Source organism: Hirundo rustica, chromosome W (assembly GCF_015227805.2).
Source record: "Hirundo rustica isolate bHirRus1 chromosome W, bHirRus1.pri.v3, whole genome shotgun sequence".
In the NCBI taxonomy this organism is placed as follows: Eukaryota; Metazoa; Chordata; class Aves; order Passeriformes; family Hirundinidae; genus Hirundo; species Hirundo rustica.
This window is the reverse complement of record NC_053487.1, coordinates 20,908,018-20,930,546: the sequence shown is the minus strand read 5'-3', so window position 1 is coordinate 20,930,546 and position 22,529 is coordinate 20,908,018. Positions and strand designations below refer to the sequence as shown.

General features: G+C 44.3%; 1 protein-coding gene across 3 annotated transcripts in view; it reads right to left on the bottom strand.

The window, feature by feature from the left end:
* LOC120764830 (uncharacterized) overlaps positions 1 to 22,529 on the bottom strand; it is a 118,107-nt gene that overhangs the window by 48,756 nt on the left and 46,822 nt on the right. For 2 of the 3 annotated variants that reach the window (XM_040088896.2, XM_058423880.1), the window contains exon 4: positions 7,613 to 7,973. The exons of the other annotated variant lie outside the window; for it this stretch is intronic. The gene's annotated coding sequence lies outside the window, so the exon portion shown is untranslated. The remainder of the gene's footprint in view (positions 1 to 7,612; positions 7,974 to 22,529) is intronic. 3 annotated transcript variants of the gene reach the window in all.

Sequence of the window (22,529 nt, the reverse complement as noted above, 5' to 3'; positions counted from 1 at the left end):
GTATAACCATTTGAAAGAAAGAATCATGGCCAGGAAACTACAGGGCACAGTGATACAAGTAACTCGTCAGTGTAGTCTTTGCCTCCAAACTAATCCTAAGAATACCCCAAAACCTAAAGTTGGACAAATTGGGAAAGGTTGTGGCCCTGGGCAACAATGGCAAATTGATTTTACAGAATTACCCAGAAAAGGAGGATATCATTACCTTTTGGTATTAACTGATATCTTTTCAGGCTAGCCAGAAGCTTTCCCTACTAGGAGAGCTAAGGCATGAGAGGTTACCAAAGCACTGCTGCAAGAAATAATACCAAGGTTTGGAGTTCCAGCCACCATATCCTCAGATAGAGGGCCACACTTTTTATTTCAAAAATTGTGCAACAAATAAGCCACCACCTAGGAATAGATTGGGAACTGCATACTCCATATCACCCCCAATCGAGTGGCCAGGTAGAAAAGATGAATCATTTGATTAAACAACAAATTGTGAGATTAGGACAAGAAGCAAATTTGCCTTGGCCCCAGGCTCTCCCATTGGCATTATTGCAAATTCGGACTAAGCCAAGGACAAAAGAAAAATTAAGCCCCTTTGAAATATTATATGGGAGACCATATGCAGTCCAAGAAAGAACAACACCTATACAAGTAGGGGAAGAAACCCTACACAGGTATATGGTGGCCCTGAACAAACAGCTAAGAGAAATTGAAAAACATGTGGCTGGGACTCAAAACAGAGAATTAGATGGGCCAGTACATGATGTACAACCTAGGGATTAGGTGTATGTTAAGTCTTTTGCAGAAAAAACCTTAGAACCACAGTGGGAAGGACCATTCCAGGTGCTCCTCACTACCTTCACTGCAATCAAGATCAAAGAACAGAAGGCCTGGATCCATCACTCCCGAGTGAAGAAAGTCCCTGAAGGAGTTTGGAAGGGGACACCAGGCGACAACAAACTGAAGCTGAAACTCACCCAGAACAGTGAATAAATGGACTTGTAGGAATCATGGACACAATGGAGAAAATTGTAACTATTGTAGCCATTGTCATAGTAAAAGGAGTCAACGCAATACCACGCAGGTACAATGTAACTGGAATATACCAGTGCCAAGGGAAGGCTTATGATCCCCACTCCCGTAAGGCCTTAAATGAGATCCTAAAGGTCACAAATGCACATTTGTGGGAAGGGAGAAATGTTTGGGGATGCAATTACGCATTTGTACAAGATGGGTTCTGTGAGGCTTACCGTCCACCCATGAAACTCATCCGGATCAGTCCTGAATGCTGTGACAAATGCTTGACAAAGTGTCCTGAATTTAGACTAAAAATAGAGGGGTGTGCAATAAAAGGGTATGATCTTGATTTTAATGTCACTCAGGTCTGTACTGACAAAGCCAGAACTACCCCAATAATGCCAAAGAAAGCTGTTTTAACCCAAAGGCCAGTTATTCCAGAAGTAGAGGAGAAGCCCATAGTTCCTATAGTTACTAGAATTGGGCCATATGCTATTAAGAAAATGGGAATTCAGAGACTACTGGTTAATCCAGAATGGTCTCTGAAGCGGGTAGAAATGGGAGTACAAGTAAATGCTTCGGACATTCGGCCAGAGTGTGCCCCATTTCTTAGAAATTCCTTCATGGATTGGACCATTTGGCTTCAAAAACGGATGCCCTCCAATTTTAGGAGCAAGAGAGATTTCACTGGGCTCCTAGGGACAGGATTGGGAGTGTTAAACACAATAGATTCAGAAATGTTAATGAATAAATTAACCACAATAGGGAGTGACTTAGTTAAATTACAGCAACCTCTGCAATCATCTTTACTAGCACTAGGTGACAGCCTTTGGAAATTATCTAAAGTATCACCAGAATGGGAGAACACCGAAGAACGAGGCCATGAGGTAATAATTAATGCACTAGGTACAGCCAGTGAAAACATTTCACTAGCTCTTGGATGTACTCAGGCACAACTGTGGATGCAATCGGTGGCTGCTGCAGTCATTAGGGAAGGCGGGGAGGGAATATTCCCTGCTGAACTCCGCAAAATTGTTTGGGATAATGCATCTGAGATGGAAAGATAACTTCAGTCTTGGTGGACTTTAGTCAATTTCACCTACAACCCCGTGACTAGTAAGGTAACAGCTTTTGTTTTAACCATACACAATGCATCAGTGAGCTTAATTCACCCAGTAGTTCCCCTAGGATTAAACCATGAAGGGACTGTGTTGTATCCTTCTGAACACAGAATGTGGGCACGGGAAATCGGAGGAAAATGGCAAACCATTAATTTAGAGCCCTGTTCTATGAGGAAACAACTAGGGTACATATGTGAGGAGACACTAGAAAATGATAAAGATACATGTTTGGACACAGACCAAAGCATTTGCCACTTGGAAACACATTCAGGCAATCAAACAACTTTGCTTGTATATATAGGACAAGGTTGTGTCTGTCTCAGGACAGCATGTCCCACCATAATGATAGACAATCTAGTCATGAATGAGACTCAATTTAATTTATGTGTTTGTAACTTTGTTAAAATTGAAGGATGTGATTTTTTATCGGGCACCTGTAATATCACATCAGTATATAAAGGCCAACGTAGTTACTGTACAAGATATAGTGCCTGTGCCCATAGGGATGAATTTGACTTTAGTTGCTCAGTTATTAGAGCATCAAGAATTGAAAGAAATTTTGAGAGAAATTAAAAATGCGAGGAAAAAGACTTTGATCACTATACACCATGACACAGAAACCATCAAAGGGGTTTTTAAACGATTTGAAGAACACTAGTCTCATCATTGGTGGGATGTGCTTTTTGGATGGTCACTCACAGCAACCAGTATACTTAATGCTTTAATTCATCCCATCATTGTGTTGCTCATTTTAGTTAGTATAAGCTTAATTTTGTCCATTGTGATGTTTGTTTGGAATTGGGGGATGCTGCGATGGATGACAGTTTAACCTCGCTGTCAAAGGCATATGGTTTAGTTCTGAGAGACACTAGGCATGTGTCTTGGGCAGATGAAGAAAAATCCCCATACTGAGTAAAAGAATTTACTCACCCTAAAGAAGAAGTGGGGAATGAGACATAAACTTTAGAGAATTAAGGATTTTTAGAGGGGTTAAGATTTTAGTCAGAGATAAGCTTTGCTGAAATTAACTAAAGTAGATAGGTAGGCTTTGCTGAAATTAAAAGTTAGTAATTAACTAAGAGAAATTGGGTTTGGGATCACTCTTCCATATTAGAATAACTGATTACTTGTCAACTTTGTTTGGTTAGCTGTGTTTATAATGAAGAATATAGAAACTGATGAATAGCTTTCAGGAACATAAGACAATTGTAGGCCTCCTCTGCTCAGAAACCCATTGAACGGTCATGAAGACAGAAATAGGAGTCCTACCAAGGGTTCATTTATCACATTTGCATTGAAAAGGTAGAAAGGTCAGAACGAGGAAGACTTCTTTACTTCCACATTTTGGGGACCCCTCCCCATGAAAAGGACCACTGACCCATTTCAAAGAACAAACTATGCATGCTTAATAGCTTTTGAGCTAATTACCATACGAAGTGGGGAATGGGATGTACCAGGGTTATGAATATGCATTTGTGTTTTGGGTATTCAATACTTTTGTAAATAAAAGGACTCTGTAATCACCTGTAAATTGCAGTGTGAATTTGGGAGCTATCCCGCACACTGTCCGGTGCCGTAATAAACATACACTTTCTAACTTTAAACTGTTAGAGAGTTTTTGTCCGTCTCAGTTGGGTATCGATACTAGATCAGTACCCATATTTTCTTTAATAAGTCAATGCAGCGGTCGCTGCTGCACCACACCCCTGCAGACAGCCTGCTGCTCTGCTGGGATGGCTCCTGCTGCACCCGCCTGCACCTGCCGAGCCCAGTGCGCCACCTGCCCCTCTTACCAAATCCTGGAGGCTCTGGAACAGAAATCTGCAAGAAAGGTCTCCGATCCGGAAGAGACCCCCCTGTCCGCGGGAGGGTTGCCTCTTCATCCCCGGTGAACCACGGCAACCAAAAAGCAAGCGAGTTTGACCCAGGGTCCTGACACACCACAGGCTATAAATCCAAGGAAGTTCAAAGAAGTCCAAACAGACAGCCTGGTCTGTGGGGCTCCTTGAAACGGAATGCCCTCACAGTGGACGCCAGTTGACATGATGCCAGAGAAACTCAGCTAGCTCGCACTCCCTGGCATGCGCTGAGATTGGCTGCCCATGCACCGAATCTGGCTTGGGTGGCAGTGAAGCAGAGCTGCTGAATACCACAGCAGCAAGGCTGCTGTCTACGGCAGTCAGTTATGATGCGCTGTGGATCAGAGTAAAGAACAGGGAGGGGTCTCTCATGTGTGTCTCAGAGGATTTTATTCCCCAAGGGGTGCAGCGATGAAAAAACCAAAGAACCCGTGGCTTGCAGAGTCTTTTAAACAGAGGAGGAACAGGGGGAGGATACAATTCTTCAACCAATCAGGGATATAACGGGGAGGGGATTAAGGAGGGGTTCACAATATGACAACCTATAGGAAAGGCAATGGGAGTTGAAAGGGTCATATCATCCACAACTGTGAGACCTGCGCTGCAATCAAACAGGCCAAGCAAGTGAAGCCTCTGTAGTACGGTAGACAATAGTTAAAGTTCAAGTATGGGGAAGCCTGGCAGATTGACTACATCACCCTTCCCCAAACCCACCAAGGCAAGCACTACGTGCTGACCATGGTGGAAGCCACCACTGGATGGTTGGAGACCTATCCTGTGCCTCACGCTACTGCCCGGAATACCATCCTGGGCCTTGAAAAGCAAATCCCGTGGAGACATGGCACCCCGGAGAGAATAGAGTCAGACAACGGGACCCATTTCAAGAATGGCCTTATAAACACCTAGGCTAAAGAACATGGCACTGAATAGATATATCACATCCCTTATCATGCACCAGCTGCTGGGAAAGTTGAACAGTGCAATGGACTACTTAAGACAACCCTGAAGGCACTTGGAGGGGGGACCTTCAAAAATTGGGAAGTGAACTTAGCAAAGGCCACCTGAATAGTCAACACCCGAAGGTCAATCAATTGAATTAGTCCTGCCCAGTCTGAAGCCTTGCACACAGTGGATGGAGATAAAGTCCCTGTGGTACACATGAAAGGTATTTTAGGAACGACTGTTTGGATTAATCCCACCTCAGGCAAAGGCAGACCCATCCATGGGATTGTTTTTGCTCAAAGACCTGGTTACATTTGATAGGTAATGCAAAAAGATGGGGAAACCCATTGTGTACCACAAGGAGACCTAATTTTAAGTGAGAACTGTGCGTAAGGTTTCAGTCTGTATGTATGTATATGTGTATGTATAAGCATGTGTGTGTATATCTATATCTATATCTATATCTATATCTATATCTATATCTATATCATCTGTAAGAGTGTATTGATTTGGGTATGATGTAGATGGTCAAAGAATAAGGGGTGGATTATGTCCTAGGTTACAATGTAAGATGTGCCCAAAGTATGTATTCTATCACCTTCTACATGAGATGTTGAAACTAGGTTGGGCAGTGTTTCCCTTGCCCCCTTCCTCCAGACTATCTTCTGTTAATGGCCCATCAATGCCTTGCCACATGACTCATAGGTAACTCCCTCCAGGAGCTATCTCTGTTTAATTGGCAATCAAGGACCTATTGCAAGACTCATAGAATGATATTAGCCCATTGTGAGATGCTCCGCCCAGGGGGAGGAGCCAAGCATTCCCACCTGGATATAATCTGGTATTTGGGACAGCACAGGCAGCCTTACCCACTGGATTCCCAAAGGACAAGAGCTACCAGACCTTTCTACGGGATCACTGCTTCAACAAGACTGCTTCATCTGGACTGCTACCACCACCCTAACTAACAGGATGTCAGGTTGTATTCTGACTCTGTCGACTCTGTCAGTGATCTTTTGTACTATTGCTTTTATTTTTATTTTTTTCCCTCCTATTAAATTGTTTTTCTGACTTAGAGTCTCTCACTGGTTTTGCTTTCGAGCCAGCACACTCTGGAACTAAGGGAAGTGACTAGGGAAGATTGGCGCTATGTGAATGAAGTAACAGGAGGGTCTAAGGAGTGAATGACAGCTGAGCAAGGGAGGAGAAAACTTGGGTTAAAACCATACATATCAGGGGGGTAACAGGAACAAACCATTGGGGGAATAACTTCACAACTTAACAAAACACACTACCACATCTCATAATCCTGGATGCTTTTTAGACTGGAGTGAGTGACTTTGACCACCTCTGTGTGAGGGAAGCTGGGATGGGAAGTGCAGTGGAGGGGGTGAGGCCATGAGCTGTGCCACGCTGCAGCAGCCCTGGCAGCTCCTCAGGGATTCAACCCTGGCAGCAAAGAGGAGTTGTCCTGTCGGGCTTTTCTCCTGCTTGCCAACAGCAAAGAGCATTTATGGGATGAAGCATAAGGCCACGGAAAACCCAGCACCCCTGATCTGGTCCTGCAGTGACCCTTGACTAATCCAGGGTCAAAATAGAAACACAAATTGTCCAACATTTCACTGGGAAGCAGAAATACCAGTGAAATCTCACAATGATTGGGTTTGAATCATCCAGATGATGCGCTGCAAAAGGGGAATGTTGCTCTGAAAATCCCACTGATCCCCAGGGACTGGGATCATGGTCCAGGTGGAGAGATTCTCCCAGTGTTGCAGTGGGCAGAGCAGGCAGAGCTGGAGCCAGAGCTATTTTAAGATAGGCAGCTATTGCAGAGGCAGCCTGCATTGGCATTGTGCTCACCCAGCATGTGTGTGCTGGGGATGGAGCATTTACCTGGGAATGGACAAAGAAGTGCCAAAGGCTCCACAGTCACAGGTTTTCCCATGGTTTTTGCAAAGTTCAGCCCATTCATAAGAGTCGTGGAAAGCCCAGCACATCCCAGCAGGAATTGTCAGCACCCACAGCTGCATGAGCAGCTCTGGACTTCCAGTTCTTGCAGTGCAAAAATAAATACATTTACAGAATAACTGTATATAATACAATATAATATAATACTTATATAATATATAATTCTATATTATAATTATATAATATCATAATTTTCCTCCCTATATCCCATTTTCTGAGAGCTTTGCACCCAGTTCAATGGCAGTGAAAATAATTTACTTCCAACTGTTTCTTTTATAGGAAACCAGAAAAAGTGGATTAAAAGGAATGAGGTTATGCAACATGAAAATATACTCCAAAACAACTGTGGAGGAGGGAAGAGGAGGTTCTGCTCTGGTCCTGGGTGAGTTCAAGGGGGTACTTTGGATACTTGGGTGCCAAATAATGCTAATAATTGAGAATGTCACATTTTGACCTCAACAGCACAGCATCCAGACAGTGCGTCTCTCCGTCCCATCGGTATTTCCTTGCAATCCCACATTCTCTGCAGCCTGTGGTCATTGGGAGAGCAGGGAATTGCTGTGGCTCCCTGCTCCCTGGCAGTGCGGGAGGGATGAGCCGAGATTGAAATCATTCCCTAACATTGATGTGAGAACGACTCCAACACTGGCTCTGGCTCCATCCACATCACTCCTGCACCCCATATCTGCAAGGAAATGTAATCACTTGTCTTACCTCCTGGTTTAATTAGTCCCTCCTCTGGGGCTAATTAGGAGCGCGGTCTGCTCGGAGGTCGGGGACGGAACCCTCCCTCCCTCTCCTGCTCCTGCTCCCGCTCCTGCTCCCGCTCTTGCTCCCGCTCCTGCTCCCGCTCCGTGCCATCTGCCATTGCCATGACACTGGCTTTGCTTTTCATGCCTGGCTGGGCGCGCTGGATGCGCGGGGTAATGGGGCTATTTTTCCCCCCTTGGTCTTTGGAAAGGAAGTAATGATAGTAAACCCAGGAATGGCTGGAACTGCTGCACACTGCCCTTTTCCTTCCCACTTTTGAAGCTTTTTAACATTCAGTTTTCCAGCAACTGGGAGGAAATTTGCCCTGAAAGAAAGAAACAAAAGCCTGTGTTATTTTTAAAACACCCCTCCCCCTCTCCCCCGCACCACACAGGCAGCTGAAGAGAATTTCTCTTCCAAAGGGATGATGTAATGGGCTTCGTCAGCCAATACTGGAATGAATAAAACACGACACCCGAAATCCATCTAGGCTTTTCATGAAACTCCTGAGGTTCCTGGAGCAAGTGGTCGCCAAAATAGGCTGGAACCGCTGGTTTTGTCATGCAGCTCTTGAGAGAAGTGAGATGGAGTTAAGGGCTCTGTGAAAAGTGCATATTATATGGCTCTACACAAGATATTTACTATATGTATTATGTTGTATTGATTGTTAATGTTGTATTAATATTTTGATAGTATGGTAAAGGTAGTTTTGTAGTTAAAATATAGTTCTTATGTACCAACCACAGGAAAATGTAAATCTATCAGAGAAAAAAGAATTTACTACTTCCTTATCAGAAGAGACCAACTCCTCCTGCCTTGCTCGGCCTTGTGGATGCCATAGATTAAAGGAAAAAAGTGATACTAACCAGAGACAATTCTTTCTTTGAATGGAATTTATGCATCATGTATGAAATGCATGAATATTCAACAGGCTATTGCTTTTAAGAGTTAATCCTTTGTTAACAGGGGTCCTTCTTCGGAGCTTTTTGCTCGGGGAGGCACCCAGACGTCTGTAACTTTGTTTTTATTGTCTCGTATTGTCCTAACCTTAATTGTTCAATTTTTTTACTCTAATTCTACTTTTATAACCATTTTATTACTATTAAACTTTCAAAATTTTAAAACAAGTGATTGGCATTTTTCACAATTATGGTAGCAGACGATGGTTTGAACACCTCACTGCCGGTGCCTCAGTGGAATCAGGGTGAGGACGGCGCGCCCTGCCCAGTTGGCAGCCTCGCTCTGTGTTCCCCTGATGTGACCAGCAGATGCAGGTTACGATCAGTGGACAAGAGGAGGCAATAAAACAAAGAAAAGGGAAAAGATTCCCTAAAACCGCAGTAATTAGCCCCTAAGACTAAAGTGTATACGAAGACAAAGACTCAGGGACAAAGGATAGGTAAGTACTGGTTTGGACGGGGCGGTTAAGGGGGGGATGAATGTGTGTGAATGAGAGGCAGCTGGTTATCCCAGACCTGCTATGTGAGTGCGGAGTCTCCTATGCTGCATTTCCGTTCTTTCGCGAGAAAAACGGCCAGTAAAGACATGAAGCGGGTGATAAGAAGAGCGAGAGAACCCCCCCTAGGGAAACTGGGACTGGGTCTACCCCTAGGAGACAGAAAGCCAGGGGTTTTCCAAGTATAATCCATAAAAAAAAAAAAAAAAAAAAAAAAAAAAAAGGCCCCTAAAACTTTAGCTGGGTTGAGGGATTAATATCCCAAGAGCACCCAGGGTTCTGCCGGATTGAGGTTATGCCCAAGAGCATCTAGGGTTGGACAACACAGCTGGATTGAGGGATAAAAATGCCCAAGAGCATCTAGGGTTGGACAACACAGCTGGATTGAGGGGATATCCAAGAGCACCAGGACTGGCCAGTACCACCTAAAATTGTAATAGGTGATTTGAAAGTAAAAGGTATCTTATTGTTGTTTTGTTGCGTGAGAGTGAGTCACACACAAAATCTGCCTCAGCTTCCCGGGTGGGTGGGACTGTGGCAAGAGATGTAAGTGACCCGCAAACAGGCCATTGTTCCCCCGGGCGGGTGGGGGCTATGGCAGAACTATGGCAGAACATGTGTGTGACACACAATTCAGCTCTTTTCCCTCCAGGCATGTGGAGGGGGGGTCATAGTAAAAGTGTGAGCGACATGCAAATCAGCCTCATAGGTGGACCGGCACCAGAGGCGACCAGATTCTGGGCCCTCCTCAGAGGCCCAGCTATACTGGAACCCAGAGACCAAACCCAAGGCGAGGGGGGCCACACATGGAGCCGCGATTCTCTGGCGACAGGGATCGGCTTCATGTCCTAAGGGTGTGAAAGAATGTGTAAAAGTGAAGGAGAAATGAAGTAAGAGTAGATGGATGAAAGCACATGTAATGTTGATTGTTAATTTTAAAATCCACTATATCTCCTTGGAGGGAGGTGTATTGTTTTGAATAGTTGTGTGAGAAAGAAGGGATTTTTTGTGTGTGTGTGCATAGATAGAAGTAAGTAGTCTTTAGGTTGTAAGAGAAAGTGAAAAACAGAGGTGGGAGACAAATAGATACGATCTTAAAAAATGGGACAGAAAAACAGTAAGTTGGATACAGGCACGAAAAAAGGGTATAAAAAATTACCAACGGAAATACCTCAAGATAGACCTCTGGGAGTTATGTTAGCTAACTGGGATAAAAACCCTTGTACAAGAAGAAAGGAAAAGATAAAGATGATACAATTTTGCACGATAGAATGGGCAGAGAAGGAAATAAGATCTGACCACGTTTATTGGCCCAGATACGGCTCTTTTGAGAACTGGATTTGTCAGGCTCTAAATATATTTGTAAATTCAAAGGAACCGTTTAATCCCGAAGAAAGAGAATATGCCACATGTTGGACAGGAGATTTTAGGAGAAAAAAAATCTTTAACGTATCAGAAACCCCCGAGACGAAACAAGAAAAGAAAAAGGGGAAAGAAAAGGGAGGGGAACAAGAAGAAAAGAAGGAAAAAGAGTGGGATCCTTTGCAGGCTTTGCCCCCTCCGTTCCCGCTTGCGCTCCCGCCGTTCGCGGCCGAGCCCCCTGTCCCGGGTCCCGCTTCAGCCCCGCCTGCCCCGGTTCCAGTCCCGAGTGCTGGCTCGCAGCCCGCGGCAGCTGCGCCGGTCCCCGCATACACCCCAGCCCCGGCCCCGCCGGTGAATTTGTCTGCCCCGGCGCCTGGTCCGAGGCCGCCCTAACAGCCATGCCGGGGGTCCCTCCTGACGCGTGGTCTAAGACCGCCGCCCCGACCGTGCCGGGGGTCCCGCCGGTCCCAGATGTCCTATCGCCAATCGCTTCCCCCACTGCCCGATCCCCAGCTGCCCTGCCCGTGACGGCTGTGCTGGGCACTGCCTCTGTTGCTTTGTCTCTGCCGGGAGCCGCTGACTCAGCCGCCATTAGCCCCACGCAGGCTGCCCACGCTCCCCTCTGGTATCCCCCGGAACTGCCCCCTCCTCTGCCAGTCCCGGCAGCAAACCCCGCCTACGCTCCGCCCTTGGAGGACCAAGCCTAAGCGCTATGCCCTCCCCTCACCCCCCTTCCTGCCCTGAGCTCCGTTCCCTCGGTAAACACAGCTACTGCTCAGAGAAACGACTTCTCCCTAGAAATGCCTTATCGAAACACTAGAAGTTCACTTAAAAGACAGCCCTCTCTGGATTCTTTCTCAAAACATGGGAAAAAGACGACAGAGGATAAAAACCAAAAATGGAATAAAGAAATTAGTCTATTTCCACTAAGAGAAGTCCCAGTGGGAGGGCGTGGAACAGGGTTTGTAAATGCCCCTTTGACTTCTTCTGAGGTCAGAAATTTTCAAAAAGAAATCAAAGGAATTTTAGAAGATCCCATAGGCACAGCTGAACAATTAGACCAATTTTAAAGTCCGAATATTTATACTTGGAAAGAGATGCAGTCTATAATGAAAATAATATTTTCTCAGGAAGAAAGGCAATTGATCAGAGCAGCTGAAATAAAAGTTTGAGAAAAAGAGAACCCACAGGGGCCCCCCGGAGAAGACAAAATGCCAAGTGCACCTCCTGAGTGGGGTCAAAATAATGAGGAAGGGAGGAAACACATGAATGAATATCGTAATTTAATAATCAAGGGAATAAAAGAGGCAGCACCCCGAGGGCAAAACGCTAAAAAAGCTTTTGAGGCACAGCAAGAAAAAGAAGAATCTCCAACTGAATGGTTAGACAGACTTAGGAGAAATATGGAACGATATTCCGGAATAGACTGTGAAACTGATGTGGGAAAAGCTTTGTTAAGGATTAAGTTTGTTACTAATGCCTGGCCAGATATTAGAAAAAAATTAGAAAAAATTGAGGATAGGAATAATAAATCATTAGATGACTTATTAAAGGAGTCTCAGAAAGTTTGCAGGATGGGAAGTCAATGCCCAAAAGAGGAGAGATGGATTTGTTTTACCTACATTATTTGGCACAAAGCACAAGATTTAGTAAAAGAGCAATTGATAAGCAAAAAGTCTAAGTCAGTACAACTGAGACGTTAATTTTGAGGAACTAAGGATTTTTTAGGAAAGTTAAGATAATAAGTTGCTGAATTAGCTGAAGTAGATAGGTAATCTTTGTTCGCAGTTAACAGAAGCCGGATCTTAGATAAGCTACCCCGGATCTTGTAACTCATTTCTTGTCAGGTTTATGTTTATGTAGTTGTCCTTGTCATGAAAAACAGAATGTGGTAAATAAGACATAAGATAGCTGCAGATTTCCTGCTTAAAGGACCCATTGAACACAGGAAACTGTAAGTTCTACCAAGGAATCATTTGTCACAAATGCATTGAAAAGGTAGAAAGGTCAGGACGAGGAAGACTCATCTTACTTCCTCATTTTAGGTGACCCCTCCCCAAAATAGACCCCCGACTCATTTTAAGAAACAAAGTACGCATGCTTAATAGCCTTTTTGCCAATTAGCATACGAAGCGAGGAATGGGAGGTGACAGGGGTATGAATATGCATTTGTATTTTGGATATTCAACACTTTTGTAAATAAAAGACTTTGTAATTACCTGTGAATTTCGCAGTGCGAATTAGGGAAATATCCCTCGTGCTGCCCGGCCGTAATAAACATACACTTTCTAACTTTAAACTGTTAAAGAGTTTTTGTCCATCACAGTTGGGTATCGATACTAGATCAATACCCATATTTCTTTAATAAATCATTTTGGCGAGCCAGCCAGGAGACAGCTCTCTCTGGCCGTGGGGCCAGTGGGGTCCAGGACCCCTCTGGGCGCCCACCCGGAATTTTCTGGGAAGAGGGCTCCTGCGGTCCTGCTGACCACCCGGGGAAAGACCAGAACCTGCTGGAACTACGGACAAAAGGTATGTTTATATTTGAAAATAGGTACCTTGGTATAGGCGGTTGGTAAGACACTGAGGGACGTCTCGTGCACAACATACGCCTCTTGGGTTTGTTTGTAAAAGTTGTGTCAGCTCTGCGGAGCTTGGTATCAGTGGTTTGGTAGTCCGTGTCCCGTAGTGGGGACAGCGGCAACCTGTCTTTGTTGTGTCATCTTGCAGTTTAAAGGTGCCTTGGTAGTCCGTGTCCCGTAGTGGGGACAGCGGTAACCGGTTTTTTTTGTTATGTCATCTTGCAATTTAAAGATGACTTGGTAGTCCGTGTCCCGTGCCGGGGCAGCGGCGGCAGTGAAATAACCGGTGTTGTTGTTGTGTATTAGGAGCAGCGGTGGCTCCGGTTACAGTTTGTGGTTCAAAGGTACCTTGACAATCCGTAATCCGTGTGGCGAGCCCATGCTGGGACGCGAAGGGTCCCGTTGTGGGTCGCAGAAAATCCCGATTGCGGCCCCGAGTGCACGGAGTGTGTGTGGTGTGAACGGATCCGTGTTCTGTGGTCTCGTGGTTTTGTGTGTTTGTGTCTTCAGGTGTGGAAGAATTATTGGTGCACCGTATGTATCGTGGTCTGTGGGAGTTTGTGTAAGCGTTTTGATTTGTGTGATTTTGGAGTGTGTTAGTAACCTGTGTAAATGGTTTTAGGAGTTTTGCAGGCTTGAAGTTGTAAAAGCCTTTTGAATTCCCCGCCTGATCAGTGGAGGGATCCCTCTGTTTGTAGGACGGAAGGATTTAAAGTGTTTGTGTTGTATCCTGATTGTGTGCTGGAGGGGAATTAGACTGTGTGTGAGCTTGAACAGCGAGTGCTTTTGGCAACAAGATTTTGCTGACGTTTTGTTAGGTGAGGGAAAAAAATAAAAAAAAGAAAAAAAAGAAAAAAAGCATTTGTGTTAGTTTAAATTGTTTGTTTTTGAACTAAAAGGAGCAAGCGGCGTAAGGAGGTTTGAAACCTGAGCCAGCCCCAGGGATTGGGAGGGGGTGATTTGTTTTCCTGGTAACCGCGGGGGAATCCAGGCTCTGCATCCTCGGGCCGCGTCTCTAAACTCCCTGTAAAACGCTAAGAAGTTCTTTTGGCGAGTGAGTGTTTTAGTTAAAGGGAAAAAGGTTTTGCTTGTTTGTGAGGCTTGCAGTTGCTAGAGTGTGTGGCAATATTTTAAAGTCCTGGTTGTGTAGTCCTTAACCACAGAGTGGAGAGGCAGCGTGGGATCAGGGTTACCCCCCCCACCTCCTTCTCACGGAGGGATTTGTGTGTGGTGTCCCGGCCGAAATCCGTATGATTTTTCGGCGAGACCTTGTTGAAACTTCTGGTGGAGTGTGTTTGGGGTCGTGAGGGACCCCTGGCTATTTTCTTTGCGAGCCTAAATCGGTTGGTGTTTGAAGTTGGGTCTCTCTAAGAAAAGGCTTTGATTGTGTGCAGAAAGCAGAGAGCCCAGAACTTATGCCCAGAGCTAGCAGAAATAGCCGAGAAATTTTTGTTGCTGAGAAGGGCAATTGAAGTAGTCTACTTTGTGTTTTGTAACATCTTGGAACAAAAGGGATTCTAAACATGGGGGCAAATGAGAGCAAAGAGATTCCCAGAGGAAGCCCTTTAGGGTGTATCTTAACACACTGGAAGGAACTGGTGGGCTGTGGTGGTACCGAAACTAAGAGGGAGCTTGCTAAGCTTTGTACACAATGGTGGCCATTATATAAACTTGATGAAGGTGTGAAGTGGCCAGTAAAACGGTACACTGGACTATGAGACATTATTACAATTGATGCTTTTCCTTCGGCGTGAACAAAAGTGGCAAGAAGTAGCTTATGCTGATATGTTTTTCACTCTCAGGAATCATCCCGAGTGGCAAAGGGATTGTGGAATGAGGTCACCATCTGATCCTTTAGTATTAGCCCTTGAAAAGGATAATAAAGCTACTAAAAGGAAGCCCAAACGGTGTTGTAGTACCTGCTCGATAAATCAGAGGTGCACCCATCCTGACAAAGTATACCAAGCAGAGGCTTTGGAACAAGAGACAGAAGACATACTTAAGCCAGCCCCTAGGAGGCAGGAAAGGAGGAGGGTGGTGGGGGACGCAAATTCAGAACCATCATTGACTCCAACCCCCCCCACTTCATCTTTAGCTTCATCTTCCTTTGGGAGGACAGCAATTGAGGTAGGGGTTTCTCCACCCACTCGTAAACCCCGGGATCCACCACTGCCTAGCAGTGACAGTGAGTGGGATGAACCTTAACCCCTCCCACCAGGTCCTAAGATTCCCTCACAAGGACCTATAGCATCAAGGACCCGAAAACAAACCAGAGTTGTCGTACAAGCACCTCTAAGACAAGCAATAACCTCTGATGGGGAAACAAAACTGATTAAAGTTCCCTTTTCCTCAATTGATTTAGAAATTTGGGAAAGGATTGCTAAGGGCTATCGAAGTGATCCTATAGGGGTTGCTAAGGAAATGAAGTTTATGGTTAAGCAGCATTCACCTGATTGGGCAGATCTGCAACTGCTACTTGATGCCTTAACAGAAACTGAGAAGCAATTAGTTTTGAAAGTAGCTGGGAATCTGGCTGAAGATGATTGTAGGACAACACAGGAGGATGTTAAAGATGTATTTCCCCTTCAAGACCCAGGTTGGGATCCTAATGATGATGAGGAGTTAGGGCGGTTAAAGAGATACCAAGAACTAATAGTAAAAGGGCTAGAAAGAGCAATCCCCAAAACCATAAACTGGTCAGCCTTATATGCTATCAAACAGGGCCCCTCTCAAACACCTTCTGAATTTCTAGATCACCTGTGAGACGCAATGCGCCGACACACCACCCTGGATCCTGGAACTGATGAAGGAACGCAGCAATTAATAAATTTATTTTTAGGACAATCCACAGGAGATATCAGGCGGAAACTCCAGAAGATCCGGGGCCCAAACAGCCGGAATTTAGAAACTTTATTAGATGAGGCCTGGAGAGTTTTTAGTAACCGGGAAGAAGGGTATAAACAAGGGATGAAGAAACTAGCAGCAGTAGTAAAAGAAGGAGAAAAAGGGAAACATGGGCAAGGTCCACCAAAACAAGGACCACCCCGACTAGGGAAAGATCAATGTGCATTTTGTAAGAAATTTGGTCACTGGAAAAACCAGTGCCCAGAATTAAGAAAGGGTAATGAACATAGAAAAGGTGATCAGAAAAGGGAAAAAGTAGTTGCTCATGTAAAAGAGGACTGAAGGGGACCGGAGGGCCTTACCCTAGGGGACCCTCTGGTTATAGTTAAACTGGGGAACAAAGAAAAAGAAGTGAAATTTTTGATAGACACAGGGGCAACATTTTCAGTGTTGAATAAGGCCCTAATACCTGTAACCAATGACTATGTTATGGTAAAGGGGGCAACTGGCCAATCTGAAAGAGCTTATTTTTGCAAACCATTGAAGTATAAATTGGGAAAACAGTGGGGCATCCATCGATTTTTATACATGCCTAATGCTCCATCTGCACTTTTGGGCAGAGATTTGCTAGAGCAGCTGGAAGCAAGAATAATATTCAAAAATGGGGAAATTAGTTTGGAGGTAAAGGATCAACAGTATGTAGAACTGTTAAGCTTAATGCTAATAACCAAAGAAATTGAAGTGGCAAGTGAAAAGGAAAATTTTAGGAAAATAATGGATCAAGTATTTCCAGGAGTATGGACCTCCAATATACCAGGAAGAGCAAAGAATGCACTACCAGTGCAAATCAGGCTTAAAGAAGGAGGACAGCCAGTAAGGGTTAAACAATACCCCCTAAAGAAAGAAGATATAGAAGGGGTTAGCCCAATTATTGAGAACTTTCTGCAGCTAGGACTACTGAGAGAGTGTCAATCTGATTTTAATACTCCTATTCTGCCAGTAAAGAAACCTGATGGGTCATACAGATTAGTACAAATTTTAAGAGCTGTTAACAAGGTAACTGAAGACTTGTATCCAGTGGTTGCCAATCCCTACACCTTGTTAACCCGTTTAACACCTGAACTAACTTGGTTTACTGTTCTAGATCTAAAGAATGCTTTCTTTTGCCTCCCTCTCCATGAAGCCAGCCAGAAAATTTTTGCATTCGAGTGGGAAAGCCCTAAAACTGGAAGAAAAACTCAGCTCGCATGGTGTGTGTTACCACAGGGGTACAAGAACTCCCCCACTATATTTGGGGAACAGCTTGCCAAGGATTTAGAGTCCTGGGAACCTCCACCAGGAGAAGGACAGTTACTCCAGTATGTGGATGATCTCTTAATAGCTACCCGGACCCAGGAGACATGCGTGGACTGGACGGTAAGCCTCCTAAACTTTCTAGGCCTGCAGGGGTATCGAGTATCCCAGAAGAAAGCCCAAATGGTGAGGCAAACAGTCATTTACCTGGGTTACGAAGTAAGTGCTGGACAAAGGACTCTGGGGCAGGATCGCAAGGAAGCAATATGCCAGACCCCAAAGCCTCAGACAGTGAAAGAACTAAGAACCTTTTTAGGCATGACAGGGTGGTGCAGACTGTGGATTTATAACTATGGGTTGCTTGTTAAACCTTTGTATGCCTTGGTCATGGAAGGGAGCAGAGATCTTCAGTGGACAAAAGATGCAACCCGAGCCTTCAACCAACTAAAGAAAGCCCTTATGTCAGCTCCGGCCCTAGGACTTCCAAACGTGAGTAAACCATTTTTCCTGTTTTCTCATGAGAAGCAGGGGATTGCCTTGGGAATATTAGCACAGAACTTAGGCCCGTACCGGAGGGCAGTGGCCTATCTTTCCAAGCAACTGGACACAGCAGCTAAAGGATGGCCAGGGTGCCTCAGAGCAGTTGCAGCAGTAGCAATAAACATCCAAGAAGCACGCAAATTCACCCTAGGCCAGAAGATGACTGTGCTAGTATCTCACACAATGTCTGCAGTCCTTGAGGCAAAAGGGGGACATTGGCTCTCCCCACAGAGATTTCTGAAGTACCAAGCCATACTGGTAGAACAAGATGATGTTGAAATTGTGGTAACTAACATTGTGAACCCAGCTTCCTTCCTCAGCGGGAGCATGGGAGAACCAGTGATCCATGACTGCCTGGAGACCATTGAAGCCACCTACTTGAGCCGCCCAGATCTGAAGGACACCCCGCTTGAGGATGCTGACACCTGGTTTACTGATGGAAGCAGCTATGTCGTCAGTGGAAGAAGGCACGCTGGGTATGCAGTTACCACAAGCAGAGAGGTAATAGAGTCTGGGCCATTACCAACTAATACATCTGCACAGAAGGCTGAAATAATTGCCTTAATCTGAGCCCTAGAGCTGGCAAAAGGAAAAGAGATCAACATCTACACGGACTCAAGGTATGCATTCGGAGTGGTTCATGCTCACGGAGCCATCTGGAAGGAAAGAGGACTGCTGAATTCACAAGGCAAGAGTATTAAACACGCACAAGAGATAATGAGGCTATTTGATGCCATACAACTACCTGAGAGAGTAGCCGTAATGCACATAAAGGCACACCAAAAAGTGAGCTCTGAATTGGAAGAAGGGAATATGCTGGTGGACAGAGAGGCAAAAGAAGCAGCAAAAGGTGAGGTACCCGATAAGGCTGTTGAGGCAGCATTGATTCCAGATGGAAAAGTTTCTATTGAAGGTAAGCCAGTGTACAATAAGAAAGATAAGAAACTTATCAAGGTAGAAAAGGCAAGTTATAATCAGGAGGGATGGGCTGTAACAGAAGAAGGGAAACTTGTAGTACCCTCCTATTTGTTGTGGTCATTAGTACAGAGGGAACATGAGAAAACACACTGGGGAATAGATGCCCTGTATAACCATTTGAAAGAAAGAATCATGGCCAGGAAATTGCAGGGCACAGTGATACAAGTAACTTGTCAGTGTAGTCTTTGCCTCCGAACTAACCCTAAAAATACCCCAAAGCCTAAAGTGGGCCAAATTGGGAAAGGTTGTGGACCTGGGCAACAATGGCAAATTGATTTTACAGAACTGCCCAGGAAGGGAGGGTATCGTTACCTATTGGTGTTAACTGATACCTTTTCAGGATGGCCAGAAGCCTTTCCTGCCAGAACAGCTAAGGCCCGAGAGGTGACCAAAGTGCTGTTGCAAGAAATAATACCACGATTTGGAGTTCCAGCCACCATATCCTCAGATAGGGGACCACACTTTATTTCGAAAATTGTGCAGCAAATAAGTCACCACCTGGGAATAGACTGGGAATTGCACGCCCCATACCACCCTCAATCTAGCGGCCAGGTGGAAAAGATGAACCATTTGATTAAACAACAAATTGTAAGATTGGGGCAAGAAGCAAATTTGCCCTGGCCTCAGGCTCTCCCATTGGCCTTCTTGCGAATTCGGACAAAACCAAAGAGAAACTAAGCCCTTTTGAAATATTGTATGGAAGGCCATATGCAGTTCAAGAGGGAACAGCATCCATTCAAGTAGGGGAAGAAACCCTACATGGATATATGGTGGCCCTAAATAAACAACTTAGAGAAATTGAGAAGTATGTGGCTGGAACTCAAAACAGAGAACTAGATGGGCCAGTACATGATGTACAACCTGGGGATTATGTGTATGTTAAGTCTTTTGCAGAAAAAACCTTAGAACCACAGTGGGAAGGACCATTCCAGGTGCTCCTCACTACCTTCACTGCAATCAAGATCCAAGAACAGAAGGCCTGGATCCATCACTCCCGAGTGAAGAAAGCCCCAGAAGGAATTTGGACAGCCACACCAGGCGATAATGAACTGAAGCTGAAGCTCACTCGGAACAACGAATAAATGGACTAAGAGTTATTTTGGACATTATGTGGAAAGTTGTAACTATTGTAGTAATTACCTTAACCATAACAGGAGTCAACACAATACCACGAAGGTATAATGTGACTGGTATATACCTGTGCCAAGGAAGAGCCTATGATCCTTACTCTCGTAAGGCTTTAAACAAGATACTAAAAGTCACAAATGCAAGCTTGTGGGAGGGAAGAAATGTTTGGGGATGTAAGTATGCATTCGTACAGGATGGGTTCCACGAGGCTTACCATCCACCCATGAAACTCATCAGGGTTAGTCCTGAATGCTGTGATAAATGCTTGAGTACATGTCTAGAGTTTAGGCTCAAAATAGAAGGGTGTGCGATAAGAGGGTATGACATTGACTTTAACATCACTCAGGTATGTACTGAGTACCTTAAGAACCAGACCAAGATCACTCCACCAGTGCCAAGAAAGGCTGTGATCACCAAGATGCCAGCTATTCCAGAAGTGGAGGAACAAATAACTCCTGTAGTTACCAAAATTGGGCCATAAGCTATTAAGAACACAGGAGCTCAGAAGCTGATAGTTAACCCAAAGTGGTCTTTAAAACGAGTAGAAATGGGAGTACGGGTAAATGCTTCACACGTTCGGCCAGAATGTGCCCCATTTCTCAGGAACTCCTTTATGGACTGGACTACTTGGCTTCAAAAAAGTATGCCTCCCAATTTTAGGAACAAGAGGGATCTCACTGGATTGCTAAGAACAGGACTGGGAGTGCTGAACACAATAGATTCAGAAGTGTTACTGATGCCCCAGTGGACTTAATACACCCAATAGTCTCCTTAGGATTAAACCATGAGGGAACTGTATTGTACCCTTCTGAACACAGAATGTGGGCACGAGAGGAATGAATTTGACTTTAGTTGCTCAATTGCTGAAGCATCATGAATTGAGAGAAATCTTAAAAGAAATTAGAGATGAAGGGAAAAAGACATTAATTACCATACACCATGATACAGAGACCATCAAAGGGGTTTTTAAAAGGCTTGAGGAACATTTGTCTCATCATTGGTGGGATGTGCTTTTTGGGTGGTCACCAACAGCAACCGGAATATTGAATACCTTAATCCACCCTATAGTTGTGTTGCTTATTTTGGTCAGCATAAGTTTAGTGTTATCCATTGTAATACTTGTTTGGAACTGGAGGATGCTACGACGAGTGGCAGCTTTAACATCACTGTCAAAGGCGTATGGCTTGGTCTTGAGAGACACTAGCTGTACAGCTTGGATAGATGAGGAAGACTCTGTATACTGAGTAAAAGAATTTACTCATTTCAAAGAAGAAGTGGGGAATGAGACGTTAATTTTGAGGAACTAAGGATTTTTTAGGAAAGTTAAGATAATAAGTTGCTGAATTAGCTGAAGTAGATAGGTAATCTTTGTTCGCAGTTAACAGAAGCCGGATCTTAGATAAGCTACCCCGGATCTTGTCACTCATTTCTTGTCAGGTTTATGTTTATGTAGTTGTCCTTGTCATGAAAAACAGAATGTGGTAAATAAGACATAAGATAGCTGCAGATTTCCTGCTTAAAGGACCCATTGAACACAGGAAACTATAAGTTCTACCAAGGATTCATTTGTCACGAATGCATTGAAAAGGTAGAAAGGTCAGGACGAGGAAGACTCATCTTACTTCCTCATTTTAGGTGACCCCTCCCCAAAATAGACCCCCGACTCATTTTAAGAAACAAAGTACGCATGCTTAATAGCCTTTTTGCCAATTAGCATACAAAGTGAGGAATGGGAGGTGACAGGGGTATGAATATGCATTTGTGTTTTGGATATTCAACACTTTTGTAAATAAAAGGCTTTGTAATTACCTGTGAATTTCGCAGTGCGAATTAGGGAAATATCCCTCGTGCTGCCCGGCCGTAATAAACATACACTTTCTAACTTTAAACTGTTAGAGAGTTTTTGTCCATCACAGTTGGGTATCGATACTAGATCAATACCCATATTTCTTTAATAAATCACAACCACCTAAACCTGTGACAATTTCCATCAACGATTTGTATACCAAACTTGAACAGCAATTAGAAAAAGAAATAGATATCTCAAGGATGGGTAAAAATCAGTTTGTAGAATTGGGGGAAAGAATAAGTAAGGAACTTAACATAACCAATTGTTGGGTCTGTGGAGGGGCTTTGATGTCAGAAGAATGGCCATGGAAAGGCAGCAGCTTAGGCCCAATTGAGCTTCTAAAATGGAACCAAGCAAGTACAAGTGGAAAAAACAGACCAGAAGGGTGGATTTTAAGCTCAACAGTGATAGGGGAAGAATGTCTCTGGGGCACTGGGAAAAGGTTAATTCATGAAGTAGGAAAAACACCCTGTAAAAGATATAAGGTTAGTAATGGAACTTCTGTATGGTGGATCCCAGAAGAACCAACCGTGTATTGGACCCAAGAAAAAGCAAAAAAAGTGAATTGTAAGTATGATAACAAAACAAAACTTTTTCAATATAATGATACAGGTAAAAATCCTTACTATGGCATCCCGGAAATTTCCTAATTTTGGGAAAATATAGATCAACAAAAATTCAACTATTGGAAAGCTCCAGATGGCTTATTTTGGATATGTGGAAAAAGAGCATACCCAAAACTCCCCTCTCAGTGGAAAGGGAGCTGCACTCTGGGAATTATACAGCCAGGATTTTTTCTTTTACCAGGACCTGATGGGGATCAATTAGGGATACCAGTTTATGAGGATC